Consider the following 16,650-nt stretch of genomic DNA (forward strand, 5'->3'; position numbering starts at 1 on the left):
CAAAAGTATGGAACAAATAAGAATACTGCTGTCTATGAGAGTATTACATTGTGTTGTGTGTGTGTGTGTGTGTGTGTGTGTGTGTGTGTGTGTGTGTGTGTATGTATGCGTGTGTACGCGTGCGTTTAATAGTTCAGGCTACAGTTAGAAACGGTGATAGTACTAATGTAATTGTTGTCATGTGATTTGTTATGTGTTCAGGTTTTTTGTTTTTTTTGTTCCTCTTTGTATACTTCCATTTGTGCCCAGAGTTTTGTCTTTAGGTGGGACGCATGGAGTGCTAGTTTTAGTGTTATTAAAATGGTGTATTTTACATCCATATCGTTGAATAACTCTTAGAAGTGTACTAACTCTGATTCCTAATTTTAAGAGTTTAAAAACATGAAGCTAAATGTTGTATTCATATTCACTGCGTAAACTGACTTTTCTTTTGCAATAATCTATCAGGCTCTAACTTCTTGAACCGAAAAACATCCGGCATACTTGGAAATTACATAATTAATAACAACGACGGTAGTACTGATCCTCATAGCAAAACCCATGAACAGTGATATGGATCTACAAACCAGAACTACAGTCTGTCACTTCCCACACTGGAAACTAAAGAATCCTGAAGAAAAAGCTAAATCAAATCCAGCATTACACTGAAAGTAGTTTTGCGTATACCACGACAGTGTCTCTTTAGGCATACTCAACTGTTGACTAACTAACGCGTCAGGAACAATCCGTTTCATGTGAATTCTGGACGACATGTCGACACGTAAACATGGCACTAACAGTTAGAAAACGGCTAAGAACAGCTTGAGCCTGCATCTCAAACGGGTAGATTTCTAGGTGTGCAGGCTACTCGTCGATTTGTGTGCAGTTCCCTAGATAGGAGAAACAGATTTGTATTTCACCCGTTGTCATCGCCAGGATTTCCGTAGGCCGATTGGTACTTCATTTAGTTGGTCGAATTATGTCGTGGAAATGTCACGAGCTCATGGACGTTCCATATGCTACCAGAGATTATGTCGATCTCAGATTATGTCGATGTCAGATTATGTCGATGTCAGATTATGTCGATGGAGGAAAAGTCTGTAATTCTGGAGAGAGAGAGAGAGAGAGAGAGAGAGAGAGAGAGAGAGAGAGAGAGAGAGAAAGAGAGAGAGAGAGAGAGATTCTGGTCGTATGTAAAGTATACCAGTGGTGAGACGCAGCCAATATTTTCACTGCACGACAGCAACTGCTATGTTACCAGTGGCAGCGCGATTAAAGCGGAATACTAAACACGGTTTTCCTAAATTCCTTCATCAAAGAAGATGCAGTAAACAGTCCAGAATTCAAATCAAGAACCGGTGTCGACACGAGTAATTTGTAAATAGATACGCTTGGTGTAGAGAAGCAACATAAGTCAGTCAATAAAAACAAGTAGTGCAGGCCAAATTGTATAAAAATTGCGTTCCTTTCGCAGTGTCCTGATGAGATAACTACAGTTTTAGCAATAATATACAACCGTTCGCCCGTCGAAAGATCCAAGCCTAAATACTGGAAAGCTACTCAGGTCACCCAATGCACAATAAAGGAAACATAAGTAATCTCCTGGAATGTCGACCCATATCTTTTACATCGATTTGCAGTAGGATTTCAGAATATATATTGTGTTCCTGTAGAGTGTTATACCTCGAAGAAACCGACCTATTGACAAATAATCAGCACCTTTTCAGAAATAATAGATTTTGCTTAACACAACTGTCTCTTAATCACACAAAGTAATGAAGGCAGTCGACAGGGGATGGAAAGTTCAGTCCATATTTCTAGATTTCCAGATGGCTTTTGCCATCGTTCCAGGCAATCGACTTTTAATCAAATGGCATGCATAACGAGTATCTTCTCAGTTATACGATTGGATTCGTGATTTCCTGTTAGGAAGATCACACAGAATACATGCTTTCACGGCTGTTATTTGAGATATCGCTGATATTTGTTTTATAGGCGTTGGGCCGTGATCGAAGGCACAGCTCTCTGCCTAAAGTTTCGTTTTGCAATGCTGGAGACAACATCAGATGCTTTAACGCCTCAGAAAGCAGTTATAACATCAAACAAGCTCAGCAAGCCGAACTCTTTACACGTATCCAGGCAACGTCCTGTTCGTGACGTCATCAAACCGCTGCCTGAAATCGAGGAGTCGCCTAAGCGAGTGTTACCGAGTTTGTAAGGGGGAAGAGTTGGTGCTGTTTGCTTTATTTAGCACTAAGGCGCACAACTTGTCTCATTTCAGGTCTTTTTCTTTTCTGTTAAGCTTCTTTTTGTGATTTCGATTTTCTATGGCCTCTCTGTACATCAGGACATAGTAATGATCAGATATTGCTGAAACCATAGTAACTAAATTGGTTGTTCCCTCGTCCCAGTGCATAATCTGTAACTGCTGATTTATCCGTATTCGTCTGGTACCAGATGGCTTTGTGTTTCTTAGGCGCGTGTTAATGCTTCTTCCTGTAGCTCCTCTCTGCACCTGACCGCAAGTGCAACGGATTTAATATATTCCTGCTGTGGCCAGCAGCAGGCGTAGATCCTTGGCTGTGTTCAAATACTTGCGCACCTTTCTTGTTGTTTCAAACAGTACAAATATCATGTTTTCTGAGTACTCTGCAGATGCGATCTGTGACAGTTTTTACAAATAGAAGGAAATGTTCCCTTCACACTATAGCCGACATATTCGTATCATGAGAATCAGCATCTGTATTGGTATTTAAGAAAATTCTCATTTATTGTTCCGTCTCAGTTCCACATTTTTGATTAATTTACAAGTTTCATTCACTCTGGATCAACTTCAGGTGTTTATACTTTGACGGTACTCTGATATGTGGTTCTGAGTCGACAATACAGGATGCTGATGTAACCGAGTGATCGAGTGATCGAAACATGTAATCTATTTAAAATGTACTACTGAGACGGAACAATAAATGAGAATTATGTTAAAACTTCCACTTAGTTGCTTCCTTTCCATTAGAAGCTCTTGACCTTTAAAGGTGTAGTGCACGAACATATTTCTTTATCAGAGTAGCCGATTCTTCTGAAGGCAGTTGTAAAATGATCGAGCTTATCCTCCAAGTACTGTGGATCACAGATTCTTTTATCCCGGTCCACTAATTTTCTGATCACTCCTCTCTTCTCCTTCGGATAGTGATTGGAATTTCTGTGAATTTACCTATCCGTGACAGAGCGCTTTCTGTAGGCTTTGCTGCCTGAAGTTCCGTCGGGTTTTTTAAGTACCTGAACATTCAAAAATGTAAATGACCTCCTTTCTCTTTTTCCGTACCGAAATTAATATCGTACAAATTAAAAGAGATTAGAGCTCTCAAAGATTTAGGTGTTCAGTTTTCCTACACGCTTTTAGAGATTAGAATGGTTGACAAATAGTTTGAATGTGATTCTTTGAACCCTTTGCCAAACACTTCCGTGTTAAATGCAATCATGTAGCTAGAGGCAGATGTAGAAAAAAAATAGTTCAAATGGCTCTGAGCACTATGGGGCTTAACTTCTAAGGTCATCAGTCCCCTAGAACTTAGAACTAATTAAACATAACTAACCTAAGAGAGTCACTAAGTCACTGAGATCAGATAATGCAAGAACTTCAATCGAGACAGCGGTTTCGGTATTATTCTCTCGAAATGCTTTTGCTCTAGAGGAAGGATTCTGTAATACACGTTGCTGCTTTTCTCTCCCACGCTGTGCAGACGTTAGCGCGCGTTAAAGGAAGTGAGCGTATGATGCGATGCGCTGCGAGCTGGCGGTTTGCACATTATCAGGGATCCGCCAGCGCTGGCAGCGTGGGCGAATTAAATCCCTGTGGTCGCAGCGTCGGCTAATGCGAACGACGCTTTCTGCAACGTTCCACTGCACACGCACGCACGCACGCACACACACACACACACACACACACACACACACATTCCGTTGCAATGCGAAGTGTGCTGGAGCGTTGCATATACGCGGCGCTTTGTGTGAATCTGGAAGAACATGTAGAACTTACATGACAATTTGAAAACGTGTTCAGTACAGTAAATGTGCACTCAGGCAAAAACACTGTGCAGTCAGGGTTTACCTCAGTGCCCTTTACCAGTGCCGTGTTTTCTCGCCCCGTAAGGTCGTAGGGGTACACGTTATGTGGCGAAATGTTAAACTTGAAAGAGCTGCTCTTGAACACATGGGTGAATTTCGTATTACCACAAGTAGAAAAGAAAGGAAACCACACAATATGTGATCAAAAATATCCGGAAACCTGGCTGGAAATCACTTACAAGTTAGTGGCGCCCTCTATCGATAATGCTAGATTTCAATATGGTGTTGGCTCACCCATAGCCTTGATAACAGCTTCCACTCTCGCAGCCATACGTTCAATCAGCTGCTGGTAGGTTTCTTGAGGAATGGCATCCCGTTCTTCACGGAGTGCTGCACTGAGGAGAGGTATCATGTCGGTCTGTGACGTTTGGCAAGAAGTCGGCGTTCCGAAACATCCTAAAGGTATTTTATAGGATTCAGGTCAGGACTCTGTGCAGGCCAGTCCATTGCAGGGATGTTATTGTCGTATATCCACTCCGCCACAGGCCGTGCATTATGAACAGGTACTCAGTCGTGTTGAAAGATGCAATCGCCATCACCGAATTGCTCTTCAAAGTGGGAAGCAAGAAGGTGCTTAAGACATCAATGTAGGCCTGTGCTGTGATAGTGCCACGCAAAACAAGGGTGCAAGCCCCTCCATGATAAACACGATCACACCGTAACACCACGGCCTCAGAGTTTTACTGTTCGCACTACACATGCTGTCAGATGACGATCACCGGGCATTCGCCATACTCACACCCTACCATCGGATCATTTTTCCACTGTTCAATCGTCCAATGTTTACGCTTCTTACACCAAGCGAGACGTCGTTTGGCATTTACCGGCGTGATGTGTAGCTTATGAGCACCAGCTCGACCATGAAATCCAACTTTTCTCACCTCCCGCCTGACTGTCATAATACTTGTAGTGGATCCTGATGCAGTTTAGAATTTCTGTGTGATGGTCTGGATAGATGTCTGCCTATTACACATTACGACCTTCTTCAACTGTCGGCGGCCGGCCGCGGTGGTCTAGCGTTGCTGGCGCTGCAGTCCGGAACCGAGGGACTGCTACGGTCGCAGGTTCGAATCCTGCCTCGGGCATGGGTGTGTGTGATGTCCTTAGGTTAGTTAGGTTTAAGTAGTTCTAAGTTCTAGGGGACTTATGACCTAAGATGTTGAGTCCCATAGTGCTCAGAGGCATTTGAACCATTTGAACTGTCGGCGGTCTGCATCAGTCAACAGACGAAGTCGGCCTGTACACTTTTGTGCTGTACGTATCCCTTCAGTTTTGCACTTCTTTATCACTTAGTGTACTAAGGGATGTTTGGAGTGTGGAAATATCGCGTGCAGACGTATGACACAAGTGAAACCCAATCACCTGACCACGTTCGAAGTCCGTGACTTCCGTGCAGCGCCGCATCCTGCTCTCTCACGATGACTACTGAGGTCGCTGATTGGAGTACCTGGCAGTAGGTGGCAGCACGAAGCATCTAATATGAAAGACGTATGTTTTCGGGGGTGTCCGGATACTTTGATCACACAGTGTAGTGATAAGGAGAAAAGGTAAAATGGATTTCTATTTTAGAAACATGTTCGCATACCAAAAAAAAAAAAAAAAGAAAAGTTGGTTTATTTATGTGGGAGATGTGATATTCGCTATTTTTGGCTTCATTAAAACAGCAAGTAGTTAACACTTTCAGCCAGAAGCCAGATACTTGTTTATCAAGAATGATTAATGAATAATAAGGCGTCGCATAGCGACGGTGGGATTTCCTAAATACTGTAAATCGTCGTCTTTGGGCAGCAAGATAAACAGAAGAATACGGATAGATATGGAACCTTCACTATTTTGTTCGCCGGAGAACAAATGAAGCCTAGCGCTAAACACTTGTACTGTTTTTCTTAAGTAATACGGACGCAGATTTGTGGCAGTCTGATCTAATTTCTACAAAATGTATAAAAACGTGTTACGTCTAAGTTTGAGTGAAGTGTAAAAAGAAGAAATGTTATAACTTATCGTGACGACTCACGAGCGACTCAAGAGGACAATGGCTATATAAAAGAGCGCTCACTGGACGTGAAACGGACATAAAAATCTACCGTCATTGTAGTACTAAGCATAAGGTATGATACATGGTTTAGTTATAATAAATATTTGTTCTGGAAATATTGAATCATTTAGCAGTACTCATTCCTATCATCTCCTCAGTATTATTTTCATTTTAATTATGCATTTTGCTAAGATTACAGATGCCAAGATCAGCAGTCCAATGTGCGTGTTACATTGACAAAAAGAAAACTGTTTTATCGTCTTCTTGCATCAGCTTTAATATTGACTTTCCCTTTTGTGTGAGGTTACAGTTGTTTTTGCGCCCTTAAGAACTTTCTGGTCCCTTAGGAAATTGTTTTCTCATAACAATAACTTCACGACCGGGTATGATCGTATCTACGATCATGAAGTAATTAGAAGGACGATAATGCAATTTCTTAATCAATAGCACGCTAGCTGTGACTACTTCAAGGCACGCGAAACCGCAAGTAAAGACTATTCACATTTCATAATGCAATATTTTATGACAATGGTCAATCAATGATTCTTACGCCAATTGTGACTGATAAAACAGTAAGCGAAATCTTAAATTCCAACTTTTCCATTGAATAACAACATGAATTTTATTTTGTTACATCACAGAGACAGGAAGAAACAGCGAGGTCATCGATCCAATCGGATTAGGGTAGGATGGGGAAAAAATCGGCCGTGCCCTTTCAAAGGAACAATCGCGGCATTTGCAAATAGCGGTTCAGGGAAATCACGGAAAACCTATATCAGGATGGCCGGACGTGGGTTTGAACGGACCAGTATCCAAGCCTCGCTCGGTGAATGGGACGGAGATCGGTAGATGAGGTATACTTGTACAGACTAACAAATAATTACAACTTCAGAAATAAATTGATAATTGATTTAAGAAAAAGAGCTTCACAAACGAAACAAGTCAGTAACACGTCGGTTCACCTCTGGCCCTTATGCAAGTAGTTATTCGGCTTGGCATTGGGGATTGGTAGAGTTTTTGGATGTCCTCCTAAGAGATATCGCGCCGATGCTGTCCAATTGGCGCGTTAGATCGTCAAACTCGCGATGTAGTTGGAGGGCCCTGCCCATAATGCTCCAAACATTCTCAACTGCGGAGTGATTCGGCGACCTTACTGACTAAACTAGGGTTTGGCGAGCGCGAAGGCAAGCGGGAGGAATTTTCACCATATGCGTGCGGGCATTATCTTGCTGAAAATGTAAGGCCAGCATGGCTTCCCATGAAAGGGGGTGGAATTCCGTAGCCATACAATTGTGCTGTAAGGATGTGGCGGATAATAAACCCTAAGCGGTTCTGCTATGAATAGAAATGACACCCCAGACCATCTCTCCTGGTCGTCTGGCCTTGCGGTGGGCAGCTGTCAGGTTGATGTCTCACCGCTGACCGGGACATCTCCACACTTGTATTCGCTGGTCACTGGAGCCTGGAATGTCATTGACTGGTGCAGAATTATCTTCAAGGATGAGCCACATTTCGAATGGAGTCCCTACGACCAACGAAGCCGTGTCTGGAGATGCCTCGGATAACGTGGGATAGCTACCTGATAGTCGGCCGCCATATAGCCGACGAATAGGAGTGATAGTCTGGGGGCCATTTCTTTCATAACTTCTACGTCCCGTTAATTGTCCTTCATAGCACTTCATCTCGTGTTTACATTTCAGAAAGATAACGCCCGCCTGCACAGAGCAATAGTTTCTGCTGCTTGTCTTCGTGTTTGCCGAGCCATAGCTTGACCAACAAGGTCGTCGGATCTCTTCCCAATTGAGAACGTTTGGAGCATTATAAGCAGAGCCCTCCAAACAGCCCAGTTTTTGACGATTTAACGCAACAGTTGGACAGAATTTGGCACGAAATCTCTCAGGATGACATCCGACAACTTTACCAATGATTGCCAAATCGAATAACTGGTACATAAGGGGCACAGTTGAACGAATGCTTTGTTCACTTGCTTAATGTGTGGAAGTCCGCAGCTCATGGTATTGCGGTAGCGTTCTCGCTTCCCGCACACGGGGTCCCGGGTTCGATTCCCGGCGGGGTTAGGGATTTTTTCCTGTCTCCAGATGACTGGATTTCGTGTAGTCTTCAACATCATCATTCATCTCCATTACGGTCGGAGGACGGGAATAGCAAACCACCTCCGCTAGGACCTCGCCTAGTCAGAGGTGCGGGTCTCCCGCATCGCCCCTACGCTCTTCGGAGTATGGGACCTCATCATCAATTTGTGAAGCTCTTTGTCATGAATAAATCACCCAATTTTTCTGAAGTTATAATCATTTGCTTGTCTGTGCATACTCATCACATCTACCGGTTTCCCTCCCGTTTGTATAATTACTTCGTGATGAATCGTTTTTTTTACAGAGTATATTTTAATATTCAAAAATAAATGCTTTGAGAACCGAAAAACACTCATAGATATTACGTTGGGATAGGAGCTCCGTTTAGCTGAGAGACTACAGTCGCCGGCCGCGGTGGTCTAGCGGTTCTGGCGCTGCAGTCCGGAACCGCGGGACTGCTACGGTCGCAGGTTCGAATCCTGCCTCGGGCATGGGTGTGTGTGATGTCCTTAGGTTAGTTAGATTTAAGTAGTTCTAAGTTCTAGGGGACTTATGACCTAAGATGTTGAGTCCCATAGTGCTCAGAGCCATTTGAACCATTTTTGAGACTACAGTCGTGAATATTGAAATGACATGCTAGAAGGCTGTAAGGTGTTGCAAAAATTAACTGTTGTCTTGTTTCGAGAAAATCTGCTTTCATTGATTCTCCATTCTGGCCACCGTATTAAAACGGTGTTGGTCCACCTTTGGAGACGAACATAGCTGTGATTGTACGAGGCGTGGATTCACCTACTCTATGATAAGTTTTCGGACAAATGTGGCACAGGGTGTCTGCACAATTCCCGTAATTTACGGACCATGGTTTGTGCCGCGGATCTGACACTCAATATTCAAAGTGTGTTCCATCGGGTTCAGATCAGGCAAATTTAGTAGGCAGGACAACAACATGCTCATCAAATCACTGTAGAGTGGTTCTAGTTTTGTGACGCTGCATTTTTTCTGTCGAGTAATCCACTTTAGCATTCCCACCTCAAAGGAGTCCGCCGCCAACCCGTTGAGAAATTTGGAAACTTCTTGTTGCAACTCCTCGTCCGTCAGGAATCGTAGACCGCCTAGGTGCTCCTTCAATTTCGGAAACAGATGCAAATCCCTGGGTGTCAAATAGGGGCTGTAAGGGGGGTGGTCAATGACATCCCAGCCAAATTTGTAGATTAACTCCTTCGTCTGTTGCGACACATGTGGATGGGCATTGTCGTGGTGCAGCCTTTCGCCTTTTCTGAGTTTTCCCCTGCGACGATTTTGGATTGCCTGTCTGAGCTTTATCAAGGTATCGCAATAACCTGCCATGTTTACGGCGGTCCAAAAAAAAAATGTTCAAATGTGTATGAAATCTTATGGGACTTAACTGCTAAGGTCATCAGTCCCAAAGCTTACACACCACTTAACCTAAATTATCCTAAGGACAAACACACACACACCCACGCCCGAGGGAGGACTCGAACCTCCGCCGCACAGTCCGTGACTGCAGCGCCTTAGACTACGGTGGTCCCTCTAGGCATAAAATCAATGATCAGTACACCACGCCGATTCCAAAACACCGATGCCATGATTTTTTCTGCTGATAGCTGCTGCTTAAACTTCTTTGGTGGTGGCGATCCGGTGTGTTTCCATTGGCGTGATTGTTGTTTTGTTTCCGGAGAAACGTAGTGGCACCACGATTCATCCTCCGTAACAATGGAATCAAGGAAGTCTTCCTTATTCTCGTCGCACTGACCCCAGAACTTCCGAGCACAGCCGACGCACTGCTGTTTGTGGACTTCTGAAAGCACGTGCGGCACCCAGCGCGCGCACACCTTGTGGTAGCCTAGCTTTTCATTCAATATCCTGTCAGCTGAAGCTTCAGAAGCCTCAGGTATTTGAACAGTCAGTTGCCGGATGGTGATTCGCCGATCTTCGAGGAGGATTTGCTCAACTTTCGCCACAACTTCGTCGGAGATCGACGGCCTCCCGCCTCGTTGTCCGTCGTGGACGTCCGTACGGCCGTTGACAGTCTCCCTATACCATTTTCGGACGTGTTGAATGCATATACACGTTTACCCATATACTTAACTCAATTGCCAATGACCTTCTTGCTTGCAAAAATCGGATGACCGCACGAATTTCACACCTGGAGGTGACGGCGACGACGGTCTCCGTCGTTTATGGCTGTCAGGCCGGTACTCACCGTTGCAGAGCCACGCTGGTTGTTGGAATCGGTGGTGGGGGATCCGGCGAACACGGTGGTGTTACCAGATTTCGCGTTGCACCATGCACGGTAAGGGTACAAAGTTCGGAACCTTACTTTTGAAAGCAGGAATACTTCTTTTACTGGCATGCATCAGTAGCGCGGTGTATGTTTAGAGCTTCTGTTGACCTGGATGGCGTCGTTGCCGGAAACGACTATTGGTGTTGTGTAACGAGAGACCTGATTCCTCCGACCAAGCAACTCGTTTCAGTTAACGCGCAGTCCAGTCTCTATTATTCTGCTCCCACGGCAAGCGTAACTGACGATGTCGTTAGATCAAGACGGGAACACGAAGGAATTCTCTGCCGTGGGGCTCCGTCTTCAACAATGTGCACTGAATGGCGTGCTGCGAAACATGTCAACAACAGCATTATGCTCTGTTTCCATATCTGTCACAAATCGCTGCCTATCCTTCTTTACAGAGCGGGCAAGCTTCCAACTTCCACGTTCTCTGATGAGCCTGAACGTCCAGCACCTTGTCGCCTACTCTTTATTTGATCTTCCTTCAATCACTGTCCACAGATGTTCGCTCGTTCCCAGGTACCGACCCATAACGATCTCTCCCTTTGTCAGATTCGCTTATGTCAACTGATATCGCCATCTGCGACCCGGATCGTCTCTAGAATGGCTCCTGATCGTCTTTGGTTCCGCTGATATACTTTTCTCACCGCCTCATGTGTCGCAACGCCACGAAGCGGCATTCGCTTGCACGGTGAACGGTGCTCATAATGTTTTAGCTCAGCAGAGTATTTCCACTGCTATGACCGGTTTTGTTCACACTGACCATTTTCAGATGTGATTATATCGCCATCTACACTAACTGGCCAGCTCCTGAAAGCAATACGCGCGCTGCGTCGTTGAACAAATGGATTGTCACATTCGGGTTGCTTAAAGTAATAGACATTTACAGGTTTTGCACAGACATTACGTAAACTTGTTACCAAGAGCTCCGTACGCTTAATGCGCATTCAGTTCATTTTTCTCAAAAAGAAATTATATATGAAAAAAGAAAAAACACGCATGGTGGAACGACAACTGTGAAAACGCTCTTAATGCACGCAAATTGGCCTTCTAGAAATACAGCAGCAAGAAAACGCCAGAAACACAACAAAATTTCTTCAACGTACGGAAAGAAACAGCCAGAACCATCAGACAAACCAAGAGAAGGTACCTAAAGAACAACTGGAACAACTGAAATTACAATAAAAGTGATTTCTACAGGACATTCGCAAATAGGATACGAGTATACACACCACAAAATCTCTGCTTTAAAAAACAAAATGAAAAATTAGCACATACTAATGAAGAAAACTGCAAATAACTTGCAGTTTACTCCGCCAATTTACTAAAGACACAGAACCCACAGAAAGATCCCCCCTTACTAAACCCACACAAACCAACCAAACTCAATACCACCCTCATAAGAAGAAATCCTCAAGCACATCCACCAACTCAAAAACAACAATGCGACTGACATAGTAGCAGAACTACTGAAAAATTTTGGCTCTAAATCACTTGAGCTGCTCTCGGAAATTATGAAAGAAATTTGGACAACAGAAGAATTAGCTGACGACTGGAAGTCTTCACTTATCCACCCCCTGCACAAAAAAGGCGACAGAACGGATGTCAACAATTACCGAGGCATGTCACTTCTACCAGTCACCTACAAGATCTTCTCTTCATGTCTATTGCAGACAACACACGAACAAATTTGACACAAGATTGGAGAGTATCAAGCGGTTCCTGACTCGGACGTTCTTGCCCTGAACAAGTTTTTAATCTGAAAACAACGTCGAAATACAGAGCTATTTGACATAAGCCCACTAGATGTACATTCGTCAACTTCAAGAAAGTGTATGACTCAGTCGACCGTAAACCCCTTGTCAACACTCTAATAGACTTCGGACTCGACCATAAACACGTAAGCTCATTGAACAGACACTCTCCAACACAGTCTCTAAAGCAAAATTCATGGGGGAAATCTTGGAATGTCTTGAGATCAGAACTGGAGTAAGACAAGGAGACAGACTATCTTCAATTCTGTTCAGTATCATTTTGGACAAGGTCATAAGGGGATGGGAGAGTGAGCTTAGAAAACATGGCCTATGTAAGCCAATGGAGATTGGAAGGAAAACTGAAGTCACCTGCCTAGCCTTTGCCGATGAGCTTGCAATTTTGACAGACAGTGAACAAAGTGCAATACATCAAATAGAAATACTCAAGGAAAGCACCGAGAAGGTTGGCTTGCAAATTTCTTTTGAGGAAACGGAATTTATCTGTGCACTCTTAAACATACAGAAACTCACCACAAAATATGGACGGATAAACCGAGTTCCACATTTTAAACACCTGGGGGAAGTTTTGAGAGAGCCTACGGCCGAACACACCAACTTTACAACAATAAGTGCATTTCCTTGCATGTCATCGCATGTAAAACTCAGCCACTACAGCACTGTCACTAAAACCGAGGTGCTATACGCAGCAGAAACCTTGTCACTCCATAACACGATGCTACTACAAAATATAAAAAAAGGAGATCGAAAGATCATTAGAAAAATCCTTGGACCACGAAAAACTGAAGCTGGATATAGACTGCAAACGAACAAAACTGCAAAGGAAATTTCAAATATTGCTGCTGACATTAGAAAAAGACGACTTAAATTTTGTGGACACAGACACAGGCTCCTTGAGTATAGACTCACACGCCAGATACTCATAGCCACTGAAAACGTTAAAGGTATGAACTGGGACGAACATGTACAAAGAGACGTAACTGATTCTCAACTCACCATTCAGGACACTGCAGACCGTAACATCTACAGAAGCAAAATAATAAATGGGAAGTCCAGCTAGAGACAAGAGCCAAAAGGACCGGTACAAAGCTTTTACATATGTATGCACGAAACACGACGGTGTTGATCGAAGAGGTGAAAAAGCCTAAAAAGTTAATACTAACCACGGGATTATAGCACAGGTGGCTTTCTGCAGTTCTGAAGTAATGTATAGAGAAAAGTCGAATGGGACCTATCATTTCGTGGAAAATGCAATGCTTGTAAAAATGAAACATTCTAACATCTTCTTTTGTTGGATTCGCATATCCTGTATTTCAAGTGCGTCACACAGTCCCATTAGTAAAAGACGGCATGAGAAACTTTTTGACCTCCTCCTGACAACGATGCGCCCACTTCATTAGAAATGAAATTTCTGGGTAACGCAGATACGGACGTGACAACCGAAACAGCGAAAAAACAGATTAATACTGTCTCAACTCAGAGAAATTTCTATCCCGTTATCACAGGAATTGAATATTTATGTATGCATTTTTGATGTGAAAATTCATCCTGATAAATATTTATTAACATAGCCATTCTCTGGCACAATTAGTAAGCTGGAATTTAGACAGAGATGAATTACACTGAAGCGAGCGCAGCAGCATTTAATTACAGATGTCATTTCACGTAGACAGGAATTCTATCTCACAGCGGACGGTGACCAGTTATGACATCCATTTCCATTCATCTACAAAAACTGGTTATCTGGCATATCTGCTAGGCGTCAAACAGTGTTATTTAAGCTTGAAGACAAGCGTTACAGAACGTTTCCCACGCCTACCTCTCTTTGCCTACGTCGCAGTCACGTGATAAGATAGCGTCACTGTGGCGTCAGGGGCATCATCAACTTTTGTGGACTCTACAGTTTTTACAGTTATGGTAAGGAACTGAAAACCTACAAACTTACTCAAACACATACAGCAAAAAAATCTTTATCACAACAGCGAAAATTACAGCGTCATAACACTAGAACTTAGAAAGAAACACAATGAAAGGATGAAGAGAGAATAGTAGGAAACGAAAAAAAGGTGCTAAATAAATTCAAACGCGCTCCTTAGACACAGTGGACGAAAAAAAGTTTCAAGTGGTGTTGAGTGTAATCGCAATTTGTGTTTTGCCCTCTTGTGTGCGAATATCGCAATAAACAACTCTCCACCAACCATAGGGCTGTTTCCCTTGCCATTATGTAGGAGATGTAATCTAGTGGATTCGATAAACCACCAGCTGATATGACGTTTTAAAGCATAAATGAGCAGTGGACAAGACAGATACTTGACAGAATAACTTGATGCGCGACAAACTCATACATTGCACAAGATGTTTTGCTTCCGGCAGGCTCTTGTACCTCAAAACGTGTACTAATGGTACAACTGGCTCGTGGCAAATGATACGCACTACATAATTAGTAAGGCAACCGAATGGATCTTCAGGACCATTGATACTTCTTAACTACTAACCTCAAGAAATTACATCAAAACAGAATTTACAATAAAAATTTGAACAGTGTTTTGCACCTACATACATACATGCTCCGCAAGGCACCATAATTTGCACTGAGGAGGGTACAACCTGTACCGCTGTTAGTTATTCCCTGCCACGTTGCAATCGCAAATGGAATGAGAGGAAAACGTTCTTCTTTCTATAGAATGTGCCAGTCCTCTAAATTTTCTCAATTTAGTTATTGTGAAAATAGCATTTTCTTTCTTCCATGGATTCCCATTTGAATTAAGGGCGCTTCCGTAATACTCGCATGCTGATCGAACCTATCGGTAACAAATCTTCCTTTAATCCTAGCTGGTGGGGATCCCAGTACCGGTATTCAATCAGTACTCGAGAATGCGTCGTTCACGTGTTCAGAACATTGTCTCCTTTAGAGATGAACTACACATTTCCTAGAATTCTCTCAATAAAACGAAGTCCCTGTGGAAGGTGATTTATTTATTGAGAAGGAGACTCCTGTTTCATTTCATTATTATTATTGCTCCAGAAATTGTTTCATTGAAATAATGATGATTATTTTAATTAATCAAATTTTGGTTTATGAATTTCAGATTTTTTAGTTTCAACCACTAAAATAAGAATCGCCACTTTAACGGACAAAAAGAAAAAGATTGCTTAAAAAGTTAGGTAGAGAAACCACAACATGAAGTTTGAAAGGAAAGGCTGTAATGGAAATGCAAAAAAAGTAATGATGTGGGGAAAAAGAGGTTAAGCCACTTGCTCGTGAAAAGAAGGATATTTTCGACAGAGTTAGTATTAGGCACAAATTTTCACTAGTCACCACCAGTTCGTTGTAATATTTTTATTTTGAGTTATTTTGGGGAACTGATTGCCGTGTCTTTTAGTTGCACCCTCGACCGACAACGTTCTCATTGTATCATCTATTGTTTCGATTTTAGTCTGAGGTATATACATCCTTCTTACAATTGTAGTCTCTTTTAAGGTGTCGAACTTAAGATATTCTCTGCAACGATTTACAGCGAATGGTAACTGAATGTCCTGCAAGCCCTGATTGCCATGCGTTGTGTTATTCACACCGACAGCCAGCTTCATGTAATCACGTTTTTCAGTTTCGCAGCTGATTACCCTGAGTACGCAGTGAACAGGTAAAAGAGTGCGGCAGCTGTACTCACCAGTCAGTGTTCTGGTCATCGATGACGAGCAGCGTGAAGCAGCGGTCCTTGTTGTAGGCCGGCCTGGCCCCGGACACTGCGCCAGCGCCTGACACCGCCGCGCCTGCAACACAAGGCCGTATGAAGGGTTGCCGCCGTGTGGTATTGCAGGGGCCACGCACTCTAGCTCGCAGAGGTCACCTGCACCTCCAAGTGCGGCTCATTTTCCAGTGTTTCAAGAAGTGTCGCTGTTAGAGCGATTTGGTGCTATCATTTGGTGATTCACGAGTTTGGATTTGAGAGCAATCAATGAAAACAGATAATACTTCAACACATGTATCGTCGAACATCGATGTGGATCGTACAGGGCGCTCTGTAGCTGTGATTATGGAAGAAATAATTCAAAAAGTAAAGTACGCGATTCTCGAACTAATGTTTGTGAAGTAGTAGAGTCTATGAGTGTATACGGGGAAATAGCAATGTTTTACGTGATACGTTGGCTATGGGAACATTGTTGGTCCGATGGGCGACGTGAATCCTGATGGCGGACCAGAAACAGGAGTGTTGTCAACTTCAAATCTGAGCTCGGAACGTCTGAAGCGAGGTCGTAAGGGGTTTTTTGCTTTGTCATCGTCGATGAGATCGGTATTCATCATTAAACCCCAGAAATGAACACATTGCTGATACTGAG

General features: G+C 43.2%; 1 protein-coding gene across 1 annotated transcript in view; it reads right to left on the reverse strand.

Moving 5' to 3' along the window:
* The window catches only part of LOC124621839 (synapsin), an 810,142-nt gene that overhangs the window by 721,456 nt on the left and 72,036 nt on the right, over window positions 1-16,650 (reverse strand). The window contains exon 2 of the mRNA XM_047147282.1: window positions 15,981-16,083. The gene's annotated coding sequence lies outside the window, so the exon portion shown is untranslated. The remainder of the gene's footprint in view (window positions 1-15,980; window positions 16,084-16,650) is intronic.

Source organism: Schistocerca americana, chromosome 7, assembly GCF_021461395.2.
Source record: "Schistocerca americana isolate TAMUIC-IGC-003095 chromosome 7, iqSchAmer2.1, whole genome shotgun sequence".
NCBI classification, from domain to species: Eukaryota; Metazoa; Arthropoda; class Insecta; order Orthoptera; family Acrididae; genus Schistocerca; species Schistocerca americana.